The sequence below is a fragment of the Salmo salar genome, chromosome 07 (genome assembly GCF_965601325.2).
Source record: "Salmo salar chromosome 07, fSalSal1, whole genome shotgun sequence".
Lineage (NCBI taxonomy): Eukaryota > Metazoa > Chordata > Actinopteri > Salmoniformes > Salmonidae > Salmo > Salmo salar.
Window position 1 is genome coordinate 35973739 of NC_138297.1, and position 15310 is coordinate 35989048.

A 15310-nucleotide genomic window follows, 5' to 3' on the forward strand; every position below is an offset into this window, starting at 1 on the left:
GTCAACAGTGTTTCTATCATCCTGATTAAGCAGTACAGCAAAATTGTACATACATGATTTAGACCTTCTTTGTGAAAATCGGTTTATTTCTGTATTACATGATTGGAACTTGCAGAAAAATGTCAACAATGTTCCTTTCATCGAGCTTAAACAGTACAGCAAAATGGTACTTACAGAGTGACTCAAACATGACTGAGACCTTGTTTTTGAAAAACTCTTTATTTCTGTATTACATGATTGCAACTTGCTGAAAAGTGTCAACAATGTTCCTTTCATCGAGCTTAAACAGTACAGCAAAATGGTACTTACAGAGTGACTCAAACATGACTGAGACCTTGTTTTTGAAAAACTGTTTATTTCTGTATTACAACTTGCTGAAAAGTGTCAACAGTGTTTCTATCATCCTGATTAAGCAGTACAGCAAAATTGTACTTCCATGATTTTGACCTTGTTTGTGAAAAACTGTTTATTTCTGTATTACATGATTGCAACTTGCTGAAAAGTGTCAACAATGTTCCTTTCATGAGTTTAAACAGTACAGCAAAAATGGTACTTACAGAGTGCGTCAAACATGACTGAGACCTTGTTTTTGAAAAACTGTTTATTTCTGTATTACATGATTGCAACTTGCTGAAAAGTGTCAACAGTGTTCCTTTCATCGAGTTTAAACAGTACAGCAAAAATTGAACTTACAGAGTGCATCAAACATGATTTAGACCTTGTTTGTGAGAAACTCTTTATTTCTGTATTTCATGATTGCAACTTGCTGAAAAGTGTCAACAATGTTCCTTTCATCGAGCTTAAACAGTACAGCAAAATGGTACTTACAGAGTGACTCAAACATGACTGAGACCTTGTTTTTGAAAAACTGTTTATTTCTGTATTACATGATTGCAACTTGCTGAAAAGTGTCAACAATGTTCCTTTCATCGAGCTTAAACAGTACAGCAAAATGATACTTACAGAGTGACTCAAACATGACTGAGACCTTGTTTTTGAAAAACTGTTTATTTCTGTATTACAACTTGCTGAAAAGTGTCAACAGTGTTTCTATCATCCTGATTAAGCAGTACAGCAAAATTGTACTTCCATGATTTTGACCTTGTTTGTGAAAAACTGTTTATTTCTGTATTACATGATTGCAACTTGCTGAAAAGTGTCAACAATGTTCCTTTCATCGAGTTTAAACAGTACAGCAAAAATGGTACTTACAGAGTGCGTCAAACATGATTTAGACCTTGTTTGTGAAAAATTGTTTTTTTCTGTATTTCATGATTGCAACTTGCTGAAAAGTGTCAACAATGTTCCTTTCATCGAGCTTAAACAGTACAGCAAAATGGTACTTACAGAGTGACTCAAACATGACTGAGACCTTGTTTTTGAAAAACTGTTTATTTCTGTATTACAACTTGCTGAAAAGTGTCAACAGTGTTTCTATCATCCTGATTAAGCAGTACAGCAAAATTGTACTTCCATGATTTTGACCTTGTTTGTGAAAAACTGTTTATTTCTGTATTACATGATTGCAACTTGCTGAAAAGTGTCAACAATGTTTCTTTCATTGAGCTTAACCTCTTGGGGCTAGGTGGGACGCTAGCGTGCCACCCGTGGTGCACTCCATCAACAGCAGGTGCATTTCAAGAGCGGCAAATTTGAATCCAAATAAATGTCAAAATTCAAATTTTTCAAAAATACAACTATGTTACACCATTTGAAAGATAAACATCTCCTTAATCTAACCACGTTTTACGATTTCAAAAAGGTTTTACGGCGAAAGCATAAATTTAGAGTATGTTAGGACAGTACATTTACAAGAGTTGTGTGTAATGTTTTGTCAAGTCAAAGACAGGGTCACCAAAACCATAAAACCAGCTAAAATGATACACTAACCTTTTACAATCTCCATCAGATGACACTCCTAGGACATTATGTTAGACAATGCATGCATTTTTAGTTCTATCAAGTTCATATTTATATACAAAAACAGCGTTTTACTATGGCATTGATGTTGAGGAAATCGTTTCCCTCCAATAACCGGCAGTCAAGTCAGCGTCACAAATTAAATAATTAAAATTAGAAAACATTGGTAAAATATTATATTGTCATTTAAAGAATTATAGATTTACATCTTTTGAACGCAATCAACTTGCCAGATTTAAAAATAACCTTACTGGGAAATCACACTTTGCAATAATCTGAGCACTGTGCCCAGAAAAATACGCGTTGCGATACAGACTAGACGTCATGTTGGGGAGATCTAAAATCGAAAATACTATGTAAATAATCCATTACCTTTGATTCTCTTCATCAGATGTCACTTCCAGGTATCACAGGTCCATAACGAATGTAGTTTTGTTCAAAAAAGCTCATCATTTATGTCCAAAAATCTCCGTCTCGTTAGCACATGATGTAAGCCAGCCGGACTTCTCGTCATGAACGAGGGGAAAAAATATATTTCCGTTCGTTCAAACATGTCAAACGTTGTATAGCATAAATCATTAGGGCCTTTTTTAACCAGAACATGAATAATATTCAAGGTGGACGAATGCATAGCCTTTTATAACGTATTGGAACGAGGGTACCCAACATGAAGTAGCGCGCCAGGTGTCTAATGGGACATCACCGTTCCATGGCTCTTGTTCGGTCAGATCTCCCTCCAGAAGACTCAAAACACTTTGTAAAGGCTGGTGACATCTAGTGGAAGCAATAGGAAGTGCCAAAATATTCCTAAACCCCTGTGTTTTTCAATGGGATAGGTTTAAACTCAATACAACACATCAGGTATCCACTTCCTGTCAGAAAATGTCTCAGGGTTTTGCCTGCCAAATGAGTTCTGTTATACTCACAGACACCATTCAAACAGTTTTGGAAACTTTAGAGTGTTTTCTATCCATATATAATAAGTATATGCATATTCTAGTTACTGGGTAGGATTAGTAACCAGATTAAATCGGGTACATTTTTTTTATCCAGACGTGCAAATGCTGCCCCCTAGACCCAACAGGTTAAACAGTACAGCAAAATGGTACTTACAGAGTGACTCAAACATGACTTAGACCTTGTTTTTGAAAAACTGTTCATTTCTGTATTACATGATTGCAACTTGCTGAAAAGTGTCAACAGTGTTCCTTTCATCGAGTTTAAACAGTACAGCAAAAATTGAACTTACAGAGTGCATCAAACATGATTTAGACCTTGTTTGTGAGAAACTCTTTATTTCTGTATTTCATGATTGCAACTTGCTGAAAAGTGTCAACAATGTTCCTTTCATCGAGCTTAAACAGTACAGCAAAATGGTACTTACAGAGTGACTCAAACATGACTGAGACCTTGTTTTTGAAAAACTGTTTATTTCTGTATTACATGATTGCAACTTGCTGAAAAGTGTCAACAATGTTTCTTTCATTGAGCTTAAACAGTACAGCAAAATGGTACTTACAGAGTGACTCAAACATGACTTAGACCTTGTTTTTGAAAAACTGTTCATTTCTGTATTACATGATTGCAACTTGCTGAAAAGTGTCAACAGTGTTCCTTTCATCGAGTTTAAACAGTACAGCAAAAATTGAACTTACAGAGTGCATCAAACATTATTTAGACCTTGTTTGTGAGAAACTCTTTATTTCTGTATTTCATGATTGCAACTTGCTGAAAAGTGTCAACAATGTTCCTTTCATCGAGCTTAAACAGTACAGCAAAATGGTACTTACAGAGTGACTCAAACATGACTGAGACCTTGTTTTTGAAAAACTGTTTATTTCTGTATTACAACTTGCTGAAAAGTGTCAACAGTGTTTCTATCATCCGATTAAGCAGTACAGCAAAATTGTACTTCAATGATTTTGACCTTGTTTGTGAAAAACTGTTTATTTCTGTATTACATGATTGCAACTTGCTGAAAAGTGTCAACAATGTTCCTTTCATCGAGTTTAAACAGTACAGCAAAAATGGTACTTACAGAGTGCGTCAAACATGATTTAGACCTTGTTTGTGAAAAATTGTTTTTTTCTGTATTTCATGATTGCAACTTGCTGAAAAGTGTCAACAATGTTCCTTTCATCGAGCTTAAACAGTACAGCAAAATGGTACTTACAGAGTGACTCAAACATGACTGAGACCTTGTTTTTGAAAAACTGTTTATTTCTGTATTACAACTTGCTGAAAAGTGTCAACAGTGTTTCTATCATCCTGATTAAGCAGTACAGCAAAATTGTACTTACATGATTTTGACCTTGTTTTTGAAAAACGGTTTATTTCTGTATTACATGATTGCAACTTGCTGAAAAGTGTCAACAATGTTCCTTTCATCGAGTTTAAACAGTACAGCAAAAATTGAACTTACAGAGTGCATCAAACATGATTTAGACCTTGTTTGTGAAAAATTGTTTTTTTCTGTATTTCATGATTGCAACTTGCTGAAAAGTGTCAACAATGTTCCTTTCATCGAGCTTAAACAGTACAGCAAAATGGTACTTACAGAGTGACTCAAACATGACTGAGACCTTGTTTTTGAAAAACTGTTTATTTCTGTATTACAACTTGCTGAAAAGTGTCAACAGTGTTTCTATCATCCTGATTAAGCAGTACAGCAAAATTGTACTTCCATGATTTTGACCTTGTTTGTGAAAAACTGTTTATTTCTGTATTACATGATTGCAACTTGCTGAAAAGTGTCAACAATGTTTCTTTCATTGAGCTTAAACAGTACAGCAAAATGGTACTTACAGAGTGACTCAAACATGACTTAGACCTTGTTTTTGAAAAACTGTTCATTTCTGTATTACATGATTGCAACTTGCTGAAAAGTGTCAACAGTGTTCCTTTCATCGAGTTTAAACAGTACAGCAAAAATTGAACTTACAGAGTGCATCAAACATGATTTAGACCTTGTTTGTGAGAAACTCTTTATTTCTGTATTTCATGATTGCAACTTGCTGAAAAGTGTCAACAATGTTCCTTTCATCGAGCTTAAACAGTACAGCAAAATGGTACTTACAGAGTGACTCAAACATGACTGAGACCTTGTTTTTGAAAAACTGTTTATTTCTGTATTACATGATTGCAACTTGCTGAAAAGTGTCAACAATGTTTCTTTCATTGAGCTTAAACAGTACAGCAAAATGGTACTTACAGAGTGACTCAAACATGACTTAGACCTTGTTTTTGAAAAACTGTTCATTTCTGTATTACATGATTGCAACTTGCTGAAAAGTGTCAACAGTGTTCCTTTCATCGAGTTTAAACAGTACAGCAAAAATTGAACTTACAGAGTGCATCAAACATTATTTAGACCTTGTTTGTGAGAAACTCTTTATTTCTGTATTTCATGATTGCAACTTGCTGAAAAGTGTCAACAATGTTCCTTTCATCGAGCTTAAACAGTACAGCAAAATGGTACTTACAGAGTGACTCAAACATGACTGAGACCTTGTTTTTGAAAAACTGTTTATTTCTGTATTACAACTTGCTGAAAAGTGTCAACAGTGTTTCTATCATCCGATTAAGCAGTACAGCAAAATTGTACTTCCATGATTTTGACCTTGTTTGTGAAAAACTGTTTATTTCTGTATTACATGATTGCAACTTGCTGAAAAGTGTCAACAATGTTCCTTTCATCGAGTTTAAACAGTACAGCAAAAATGGTACTTACAGAGTGCGTCAAACATGATTTAGACCTTGTTTGTGAAAAATTGTTTTTTTCTGTATTTCATGATTGCAACTTGCTGAAAAGTGTCAACAATGTTCCTTTCATCGAGCTTAAACAGTACAGCAAAATGGTACTTACAGAGTGACTCAAACATGACTGAGACCTTGTTTTTGAAAAACTGTTTATTTCTGTATTACAACTTGCTGAAAAGTGTCAACAGTGTTTCTATCATCCTGATTAAGCAGTACAGCAAAATTGTACTTACATGATTTTGACCTTGTTTTTGAAAAACGGTTTATTTCTGTATTACATGATTGCAACTTGCTGAAAAGTGTCAACAATGTTCCTTTCATCGAGTTTAAACAGTACAGCAAAAATTGAACTTACAGAGTGCATCAAACATGATTTAGACCTTGTTTGTGAAAAATTGTTTTTTTCTGTATTTCATGATTGCAACTTGCTGAAAAGTGTCAACAATGTTCCTTTCATCGAGCTTAAACAGTACAGCAAAATGGTACTTACAGAGTGACTCAAACATGACTGAGACCTTGTTTTTGAAAAACTGTTTATTTCTGTATTACAACTTGCTGAAAAGTGTCAACAGTGTTTCTATCATCCTGATTAAGCAGTACAGCAAAATTGTACTTACCTGATTTAGACCTTGTTTGTGAGAAACTCTTTATTTCTGTATTTCATGATTGCAACTTGCTGAAAAGTGTCAACAATGTTCCTTTCATCGAGTTTAAACAGTACAGCAAAAATGGTACTTACAGAGTGCATCAAACATTATTTAGACCTTGTTTGTGAAAAACTGTTTATTTCTATATTACAACTTGCTGAAAAGTGTCAACAGTGTTCCTTTCATCGAGCTTAAACAGTACAGCAAAATTGTACTTACAGAGTGACTCAAACATGACTGAGACCTTGTTTTTGAAAAACTCTTTATTTCTGTATTACATGATTGCAACTTGCTGAAAAGTGTCAACAATGTTCCTTTCATCGAGCTTAAACAGTACAGCAAAATGTTACTTACAGAGTGACTCAAACATGACTGAGACCTTGTTTTTGAAAAACTGTTTATTTCTGTATTACAACTTGCTGAAAAGTGTCAACAGTGTTTCTATCATCCTGATTAAGCAGTACAGCAAAATTGTACTTCCATGATTTTGACCTTGTTTGTGAAAAACTGTTTATTTCTGTATTACATGATTGCAACTTGCTGAAAAGTGTCAACAATGTTCCTTTCATGAGTTTAAACAGTACAGCAAAAATGGTACTTACAGAGTGCGTCAAACATGATTTAGACCTTGTTTGTGAAAAATTGTTTTTTTCTGTATTTCATGATTGCAACTTGCTGAAAAGTGTCAACAGTGTTCCTTTCATCGAGTTTAAACAGTACAGCAAAAATTGAACTTACAGAGTGCATCAAACATGATTTAGACCTTGTTTGTGAGAAACTCTTTATTTCTGTATTTCATGATTGCAACTTGCTGAAAAGTGTCAACAATGTTCCTTTCATCGAGCTTAAACAGTACAGCAAAATGGTACTTACAGAGTGACTCAAACATGACTGAGACCTTGTTTTTGAAAAACTGTTTATTTCTGTATTACATGATTGCAACTTGCTGAAAAGTGTCAACAATGTTCCTTTCATCGAGCTTAAACAGTACAGCAAAATGATACTTACAGAGTGACTCAAACATGACTGAGACCTTGTTTTTGAAAAACTGTTTATTTCTGTATTACAACTTGCTGAAAAGTGTCAACAGTGTTTCTATCATCCTGATTAAGCAGTACAGCAAAATTGTACTTCCATGATTTTGACCTTGTTTGTGAAAAACTGTTTATTTCTGTATTACATGATTGCAACTTGCTGAAAAGTGTCAACAATGTTCCTTTCATCGAGTTTAAACAGTACAGCAAAAATGGTACTTACAGAGTGCGTCAAACATGATTTAGACCTTGTTTGTGAAAAATTGTTTTTTTCTGTATTTCATGATTGCAACTTGCTGAAAAGTGTCAACAATGTTCCTTTCATCGAGCTTAAACAGTACAGCAAAATGGTACTTACAGAGTGACTCAAACATGACTGAGACCTTGTTTTTGAAAAACTGTTTATTTCTGTATTACAACTTGCTGAAAAGTGTCAACAGTGTTTCTATCATCCTGATTAAGCAGTACAGCAAAATTGTACTTCCATGATTTTGACCTTGTTTGTGAAAAACTGTTTATTTCTGTATTACATGATTGCAACTTGCTGAAAAGTGTCAACAATGTTTCTTTCATTGAGCTTAAACAGTACAGCAAAATGGTACTTACAGAGTGACTCAAACATGACTTAGACCTTGTTTTTGAAAAACTGTTCATTTCTGTATTACATGATTGCAACTTGCTGAAAAGTGTCAACAGTGTTCCTTTCATCGAGTTTAAACAGTACAGCAAAAATTGAACTTACAGAGTGCATCAAACATGATTTAGACCTTGTTTGTGAGAAACTCTTTATTTCTGTATTTCATGATTGCAACTTGCTGAAAAGTGTCAACAATGTTCCTTTCATCGAGCTTAAACAGTACAGCAAAATGGTACTTACAGAGTGACTCAAACATGACTGAGACCTTGTTTTTGAAAAACTGTTTATTTCTGTATTACATGATTGCAACTTGCTGAAAAGTGTCAACAATGTTTCTTTCATTGAGCTTAAACAGTACAGCAAAATGGTACTTACAGAGTGACTCAAACATGACTTAGACCTTGTTTTTGAAAAACTGTTCATTTCTGTATTACATGATTGCAACTTGCTGAAAAGTGTCAACAGTGTTCCTTTCATCGAGTTTAAACAGTACAGCAAAAATTGAACTTACAGAGTGCATCAAACATTATTTAGACCTTGTTTGTGAGAAACTCTTTATTTCTGTATTTCATGATTGCAACTTGCTGAAAAGTGTCAACAATGTTCCTTTCATCGAGCTTAAACAGTACAGCAAAATGGTACTTACAGAGTGACTCAAACATGACTGAGACCTTGTTTTTGAAAAACTGTTTATTTCTGTATTACAACTTGCTGAAAAGTGTCAACAGTGTTTCTATCATCCGATTAAGCAGTACAGCAAAATTGTACTTCCATGATTTTGACCTTGTTTGTGAAAAACTGTTTATTTCTGTATTACATGATTGCAACTTGCTGAAAAGTGTCAACAATGTTCCTTTCATCGAGTTTAAACAGTACAGCAAAAATGGTACTTACAGAGTGCGTCAAACATGATTTAGACCTTGTTTGTGAAAAATTGTTTTTTTCTGTATTTCATGATTGCAACTTGCTGAAAAGTGTCAACAATGTTCCTTTCATCGAGCTTAAACAGTACAGCAAAATGGTACTTACAGAGTGACTCAAACATGACTGAGACCTTGTTTTTGAAAAACTGTTTATTTCTGTATTACAACTTGCTGAAAAGTGTCAACAGTGTTTCTATCATCCTGATTAAGCAGTACAGCAAAATTGTACTTACATGATTTTGACCTTGTTTTTGAAAAACGGTTTATTTCTGTATTACATGATTGCAACTTGCTGAAAAGTGTCAACAATGTTCCTTTCATCGAGTTTAAACAGTACAGCAAAAATTGAACTTACAGAGTGCATCAAACATGATTTAGACCTTGTTTGTGAAAAATTGTTTTTTTCTGTATTTCATGATTGCAACTTGCTGAAAAGTGTCAACAATGTTCCTTTCATCGAGCTTAAACAGTACAGCAAAATGGTACTTACAGAGTGACTCAAACATGACTGAGACCTTGTTTTTGAAAAACTGTTTATTTCTGTATTACAACTTGCTGAAAAGTGTCAACAGTGTTTCTATCATCCTGATTAAGCAGTACAGCAAAATTGTACTTACCTGATTTAGACCTTGTTTGTGAGAAACTCTTTATTTCTGTATTTCATGATTGCAACTTGCTGAAAAGTGTCAACAATGTTCCTTTCATCGAGTTTAAACAGTACAGCAAAAATGGTACTTACAGAGTGCATCAAACATTATTTAGACCTTGTTTGTGAAAAACTGTTTATTTCTATATTACAACTTGCTGAAAAGTGTCAACAGTGTTCCTTTCATCGAGCTTAAACAGTACAGCAAAATGGTACTTACAGAGTGACTCAAACATGACTGAGACCTTGTTTTTGAAAAACTCTTTATTTCTGTATTACATGATTGCAACTTGCTGAAAAGTGTCAACAATGTTCCTTTCATCGAGCTTAAACAGTACAGCAAAATGTTACTTACAGAGTGACTCAAACATGACTGAGACCTTGTTTTTGAAAAACTGTTTATTTCTGTATTACAACTTGCTGAAAAGTGTCAACAGTGTTTCTATCATCCTGATTAAGCAGTACAGCAAAATTGTACTTCCATGATTTTGACCTTGTTTGTGAAAAACTGTTTATTTCTGTATTACATGATTGCAACTTGCTGAAAAGTGTCAACAATGTTCCTTTCATGAGTTTAAACAGTACAGCAAAAATGGTACTTACAGAGTGCGTCAAACATGATTTAGACCTTGTTTGTGAAAAATTGTTTTTTTCTGTATTTCATGATTGCAACTTGCTGAAAAGTGTCAACAATGTTCCTTTCATCGAGCTTAAACAGTACAGCAAAATGTTACTTACAGAGTGACTCAAACATGACTGAGACCTTGTTTTTGAAAAACTGTTTATTTCTGTATTACAACTTGCTGAAAAGTGTCAACAGTGTTTCTATCATCCTGATTAAGCAGTACAGCAAAATTGTACTTCCATGATTTTGACCTTGTTTGTGAAAAACTGTTTATTTCTGTATTACATGATTGCAACTTGCTGAAAAGTGTCAACAATGTTCCTTTCATGAGTTTAAACAGTACAGCAAAAATGGTACTTACAGAGTGCGTCAAACATGATTTAGACCTTGTTTGTGAAAAATTGTTTTTTTCTGTATTTCATGATTGCAACTTGCTGAAAAGTGTCAACAATGTTCCTTTCATCGAGCTTAAACAGTACAGCAAAATGGTACTTACAGAGTGACTCAAACATGACTGAGACCTTGTTTTTGAAAAACTGTTTATTTCTGTATTACAACTTGCTGAAAAGTGTCAACAGTGTTTCTATCATCCTGATTAAGCAGTACAGCAAAATTGTACTTCCATGATTTTGACCTTGTTTGTGAAAAACTGTTTATTTCTGTATTACATGATTGCAACTTGCTGAAAAGTGTCAACAATGTTCCTTTCATGAGTTTAAACAGTACAGCAAAAATGGTACTTACAGAGTGCGTCAAACATGATTTAGACCTTGTTTGTGAAAAATTGTTTTTTTCTGTATTTCATGATTGCAACTTGCTGAAAAGTGTCAACAATGTTCCTTTCATCGAGCTTAAACAGTACAGCAAAATGGTACTTACAGAGTGACTCAAACATGACTGAGACCTTGTTTTTGAAAAACTGTTTATTTCTGTATTACATGATTGCAACTTGCTGAAAAGTGTCAACAGTGTTCCTTTCATCGAGTTTAAACAGTACAGCAAAAATTGAACTTACAGAGTGCATCAAACATGATTTAGACCTTGTTTGTGAGAAACTCTTTATTTCTGTATTTCATGATTGCAACTTGCTGAAAAGTGTCAACAATGTTCCTTTCATCGAGCTTAAACAGTACAGCAAAATGGTACTTACAGAGTGACTCAAACATGACTGAGACCTTGTTTTTGAAAAACTGTTTATTTCTGTATTACATGATTGCAACTTGCTGAAAAGTGTCAACAATGTTCCTTTCATCGAGCTTAAACAGTACAGCAAAATGGTACTTACAGAGTGACTCAAACATGACTGAGACCTTGTTTTTGAAAAACTGTTTATTTCTGTATTACAACTTGCTGAAAAGTGTCAACAGTGTTTCTATCATCCTGATTAAGCAGTACAGCAAAATTGTACTTACCTGATTTAGACCTTGTTTGTGAGAAACTCTTTATTTCTGTATTTCATGATTGCAACTTGCTGAAAAGTGTCAACAATGTTCCTTTCATCGAGTTTAAACAGTACAGCAAAAATGGTACTTACAGAGTGCATCAAACATTATTTAGACCTTGTTTGTGAAAAACTGTTTATTTCTATATTACAACTTGCTGAAAAGTGTCAACAGTGTTTCTATCATCCTGATTAAGCAGTACAGCAAAATTGTACATACATGATTTAGACCTTGTTTGTGAAAATCGGTTTATTTCTGTATTACATGATTGCAACTTGCTGAAAAGTGTCAACAATGTTCCTTTCATCGAGCTTAAACAGTACAGCAAAATGGTACTTACAGAGTGACTCAAACATGACTGAGACCTTGTTTTTGAAAAACTCTTTATTTCTGTATTACATGATTGCAACTTGCTGAAAAGTGTCAACAATGTTCCTTTCATCGAGCTTAAACAGTACAGCAAAATGGTACTTACAGAGTGACTCAAACATTATTTAGACCTTGTTTGTGAAAAACTGTTTATTTCTATATTACAACTTGCTGAAAAGTGTCAACAGTGTTTCTATCATCCTGATTAAGCAGTACAGCAAAATTGTACATACATGATTTAGACCTTGTTTGTGAAAATCGGTTTATTTCTGTATTACATGATTGCAACTTGCTGAAAAGTGTCAACAATGTTCCTTTCATCGAGCTTAAACAGTACAGCAAAATGGTACTTACAGAGTGACTCAAACATGACTGAGACCTTGTTTTTGAAAAACTCTTTATTTCTGTATTACATGATTGCAACTTGCTGAAAAGTGTCAACAATGTTCCTTTCATCGAGCTTAAACAGTACAGCAAAATGGTACTTACAGAGTGACTCAAACATGACTGAGACCTTGTTTTTGAAAAACTGTTTATTTCTGTATTACAACTTGCTGAAAAGTGTCAACAGTGTTTCTATCATCCTGATTAAGCAGTACAGCAAAATTGTACTTCCATGATTTTGACCTTGTTTGTGAAAAACTGTTTATTTCTGTATTACATGATTGCAACTTGCTGAAAAGTGTCAACAATGTTCCTTTCATGAGTTTAAACAGTACAGCAAAAATGGTACTTACAGAGTGCGTCAAACATGATTTAGACCTTGTTTGTGAAAAATTGTTTTTTTCTGTATTTCATGATTGCAACTTGCTGAAAAGTGTCAACAATGTTCCTTTCATCGAGCTTAAACAGTACAGCAAAATGGTACTTACAGAGTGACTCAAACATGACTGAGACCTTGTTTTTGAAAAACTGTTTATTTCTGTATTACAACTTGCTGAAAAGTGTCAACAGTGTTTCTATCATCCTGATTAAGCAGTACAGCAAAATTGTACTTCCATGATTTTGACCTTGTTTGTGAAAAACTGTTTATTTCTGTATTACATGATTGCAACTTGCTGAAAAGTGTCAACAATGTTCCTTTCATGAGTTTAAACAGTACAGCAAAAATGGTACTTACAGAGTGCGTCAAACATGATTTAGACCTTGTTTGTGAAAAATTGTTTTTTTCTGTATTTCATGATTGCAACTTGCTGAAAAGTGTCAACAATGTTCCTTTCATCGAGCTTAAACAGTACAGCAAAATGGTACTTACAGAGTGACTCAAACATGACTGAGACCTTGTTTTTGAAAAACTGTTAATTTCTGTATTACAACTTGCTGAAAAGTGTCAACAGTGTTTCTATCATCCTGATTAAGCAGTACAGCAAAATTGTACTTACCTGATTTAGACCTTGTTTGTGAGAAACTCTTTATTTCTGTATTTCATGATTGCAACTTGCTGAAAAGTGTCAACAATGTTCCTTTCATCGAGTTTAAACAGTACAGCAAAAATGGTACTTACAGAGTGCATCAAACATTATTTAGACCTTGTTTGTGAAAAACTGTTTATTTCTATATTACAACTTGCTGAAAAGTGTCAACAGTGTTTCTATCATCCTGATTAAGCAGTACAGCAAAATTGTACATACATGATTTAGACCTTGTTTGTGAAAATCGGTTTATTTCTGTATTACATGATTGCAACTTGCTGAAAAGTGTCAACAATGTTCCTTTCATCGAGCTTAAACAGTACAGCAAAATGGTACTTACAGAGTGACTCAAACATGACTGAGACCTTGTTTTTGAAAAACTGTTTATTTCTGTATTACAACTTGCTGAAAAGTGTCAACAGTGTTTCTATCATCCTGATTAAGCAGTACAGCAAAATTGTACTTCCATGATTTTGACCTTGTTTGTGAAAAACTGTTTATTTCTGTATTACATGATTGCAACTTGCTGAAAAGTGTCAACAATGTTCCTTTCATGAGTTTAAACAGTACAGCAAAAATGGTACTTACAGAGTGCGTCAAACATGATTTAGACCTTGTTTGTGAAAAATTGTTTTTTTCTGTATTTCATGATTGCAACTTGCTGAAAAGTGTCAACAATGTTCCTTTCATCGAGCTTAAACAGTACAGCAAAATGGTACTTACAGAGTGACTCAAACATGACTGAGACCTTGTTTTTGAAAAACTGTTTATTTCTGTATTACATGATTGCAACTTGCTGAAAAGTGTCAACAGTGTTCCTTTCATCGAGTTTAAACAGTACAGCAAAAATTGAACTTACAGAGTGCATCAAATATGATTTAGACCTTGTTTGTGAGAAACTCTTTATTTCTGTATTTCATGATTGCAACTTGCTGAAAAGTGTCAACAATGTTCCTTTCATCGAGCTTAAACAGTACAGCAAAATGGTACTTACAGAGTGACTCAAACATGACTGAGACCTTGTTTTTGAAAAACTGTTTATTTCTGTATTACATGATTGCAACTTGCTGAAAAGTGTCAACAATGTTCCTTTCATCGAGCTTAAACAGTACAGCAAAATGGTACTTACAGAGTGACTCAAACATGACTGAGACCTTGTTTTTGAAAAACTGTTTATTTCTGTATTACAACTTGCTGAAAAGTGTCAACAGTGTTTCTATCATCCTGATTAAGCAGTACAGCAGAATTGTACTTACATGATTTTGACCTTGTTTTTGAAAAACGGTTTATTTCTGTATTACATGATTGCAACTTGCTGAAAAGTGTCAACAATGTTCCTTTCATCGAGTTTAAACAGTACAGCAAAAATTGAACTTACAGAGTGCATCAAACATGATTTAGACCTTGTTTGTGAAAAATTGTTTTTTTCTGTATTTCATGATTGCAACTTGCTGAAAAGTGTCAACAATGTTCCTTTCATCGAGCTTAAACAGTACAGCAAAATGGTACTTACAGAGTGACTCAAACATGACTGAGACCTTGTTTTTGAAAAACTGTTTATTTCTGTATTACATGATTGCAACTTGCTGAAAAGTGTCAACAGTGTTCCTTTCATCGAGTTTAAACAGTACAGCAAAAATTGAACTTACAGAGTGCATCAAATATGATTTAGACCTTGTTTGTGAGAAACTCTTTATTTCTGTATTTCATGATTGCAACTTGCTGAAAAGTGTCAACAATGTTCCTTTCATCGAGCTTAAACAGTACAGCAAAATGGTACTTACAGAGTGACTCAAACATGACTGAGACCTTGTTTTTGAAAAACTGTTTATTTCTGTATTACATGATTGCAACTTGCTGAAAAGTGTCAACAATGTTCCTTTCATCGAGCTTAAA